Source organism: Tupaia chinensis, unplaced genomic scaffold (genome assembly GCF_000334495.1).
Source record: "Tupaia chinensis unplaced genomic scaffold, TupChi_1.0 Scaffold000119_1, whole genome shotgun sequence".
NCBI classification, from domain to species: Eukaryota; Metazoa; Chordata; class Mammalia; order Scandentia; family Tupaiidae; genus Tupaia; species Tupaia belangeri.
Window position 1 is genome coordinate 5,713,904 of NW_006159585.1, and position 3,003 is coordinate 5,716,906.

The following is a 3,003-nucleotide window of genomic DNA, read 5'->3' on the forward strand; positions in this document are numbered from 1 at the left end:
CACTACAAGTGTTCAAAGAAGTGATGTGCTTACAAAGAAGCTATGTTTTCGTAGGCCCTGAGACTCACAGCAGAAGCTGGCAGAAGGAAGTGGCTCTGGCAGTGAATCTGGCTTGTTTAAATGCCTAAAGGTAAGTGTGTCCATACCAGCCATCACTTTTCACTTTGCTTTCACCCCAATCCACAGTCAAGGAAATGGCACAGAATTCATCATACCCTCCCTCATGGGCTGCTGTGAAATTACTCCTTTTCATCTCTAAGGACAATCTAGAAATACTTGACTAGGAGATACAGAAATGTCAAAGAAGGGTGACATTGCATCTCCCCAGGTCCTGCCCCCACTCCTTCCTGCCTACATCATCTACCCATTATGTGAGGAAGGCTGGGTACCATCTTTAATTTCCACACCTGTCCCACTTGTGCTGCTTCAGGAATGTTCTTCATGGACAGTGCTCTATCACCTGCAGCCCTGCCCTTCAGTGGCCATCACAGTACCTTCAAAGGCTCCAAGCCACAAGCCCATGATAGCCTGAGAAGCCCCTTCCTTGGCATCCCAAATCTACACAACTACACCCTCGTCCAAACTCAGACCCTTCTGAGAGCCTTGGGGCTCCAGATTATTCTACTCTGCAGCCCACATCTAAGACTGGTATGCTGCTGATTCACACTAGCATAGCCATTCTAGTTATAAGAACACTGAAAATTTCTTATCCTTTGTGTTAGCCCCAGCCCTAAGCCTGTGACCATGGTTCCTCCCTGGGACATCCAGAAATTTCCCCACAATCGAGAAACTAAAGGATTAACACTCCACATAGCTGAAAGCTCCAACAATATTTCTCATTGGTCAGTACCCTTGCTATACCAGTTGTTAAAGGTTTTAAATGTCACTCTGACATCTGTTTGGTCAAATACAATGAATGCAGACTTCGTATGCCTAATTCTGGTTGTAATTTAATGCAAAGCATTATTTCTTTCCAGCCAAAAGATGGGGGTCTAAGGACCCAAAACTCAGATTAGGTGCATGAGGGGTGTGCATGCACCTGGCATCAGGATTAGGGAAGTCACACCCACCCGCAGTGGATCAGGACAACTGCATGATGTAACCTGAGAGGAACTAACAATGTTCTCCTAAGATACCTTCACTGGCAACTTACCATGGGACCTAAACTTTCTCCACTCATTTCCTTGAATATTCAGTAAAACAGTATTATGCTGTGAGGAAAACAACAAGTTAATATCTCAGATATTAAAACCCTAGTTGAAGGCCAGTATGTGGCATGGTGGTTAAAGTGCTCAGTTCCCAAATGGCCAACCATGATTCAAGTCCTGGACCTGAAAGCTTAAAAATCATGCCAAGCATATGTGTATGCCTGCCCAACAATCCCAGGGGAAGAAGGGATTGCAGTGTGGCTATCCCCCCGGGGCATGATTTCTTGCCTTTCCTGTTTGGCAATTGCACATGCCCTATAAAAATAAATAAAAATAAACATAAACACACACACACAAACAAACAAACAAACAAAACACCTAGTTAATGTCAAAACCACAATGGTACAAGCTCCTAAGACTAAATCCTCTATAAGCTAGGACTTCGTGATAGGTCCCAATTGGATACCAAGTTCATCCTAATGGTCAGAGTAGTACAAGAGTCCATAATCTCAGCAACTTGGGGAAGCTGAGATGGGAGAACCACAACATGGTAAGACTCTGTCTTAAAACACACAGATATGGGACTGGAAGATGGCTTAAGTTTATGTCCCTAGACTCCCACATAGCTGACCACAGTTCAAGTCCCGCATCCAGTGGCTTGAAAAACAGGGCATGTGTGCATCTGTGCCCAAGATCGCAGGAGCAGGGACTACAGCGTGGCCATCCCTCCTGTGGGGTAATTTCTCATTTTCCCTCTCACTGTCTTTGTCTCTCTCTCTAGGGAGCTCATGTGTCCTATGACAAAAACCTCTAACACACACACATATACACATCCTAGTATAATTAGTTTCTATCTAGTATCTTCCCACTTAATAATCAGCAAGAGAAAGTCCTCTAGGAAAAGATTCTAGAAAGGTTCATTTTGATAGACAAGTCCAAAGAAGGTAGACATCCAGAACTAGGGCAGTAGTCATGCAAAGGAAATGAGGAGGAAGAGGACGAGGGATGTGCAAGAGGAAACCAAGGACAATGAATGACGAGACATGTTTCCACTGAGCACATCACAGTGGAGAGAGAAGCCAGCAAGCAAGAACCAAGGACTCAATCAGGTGTGTGCCTGTGCCAAGAGGGCAGTCTAGGAGGTCAAGAAATTTATGTGGATTAAGAATCAGTTTCCCACCTCCCTGTGATTTATAATGTGGTCATTTCCTCTTCTTGTAAGTTTGAAATCCCAGTTTGCCTGCTCTCATGGTCATTTGTTTTTCTCTTACCAGCACACTTCCCATCTTCTTCTGGCAACAGCACTTCCTTTTCCTTGTGGGATTTGCTTCTTCCCCATCCATGAGGTTCCCTTGGGGCTGCCAGCTTCTATTCTGTACTCTCAGTTCATCAAGAACCTAACCCAGATAGGTGAGAGGAGAGACTAGAAAGATAAACAAAATGAGACCATGAGTGGTCTTTACTGCCCACAATAAAGGAATGTGGGCTCCATCCTGAGGGCAATTGGTAAGCTGCTAGAAGGTTCAAGGGGGGTATCAACTCCAGCTATATGTAAAGAAGGATCTAAAACAGAGCAATTCTCTAAGTAGAAAGAATAGTAAGGAAGTTAGTGCAATGCTCCATGTAGAAGATGATGAAAAGACCCAAGAAAATAGTAATGAAGTGGATAAAAGCACTATGAGTAATATAATTATAACTGATTTTGTACAGGGAATAAGATAAAAGGAGTAGGCAATGATGACTATCTTAGGTAATTGAAGTGGCAGTGACATTCACCAAAAAGTAGAACACAGAAAAGAAGCAAGTTCAAGGGGTGGAGCAGATTAATCCAAAAATAGTCTCCCAAAGACAGTTG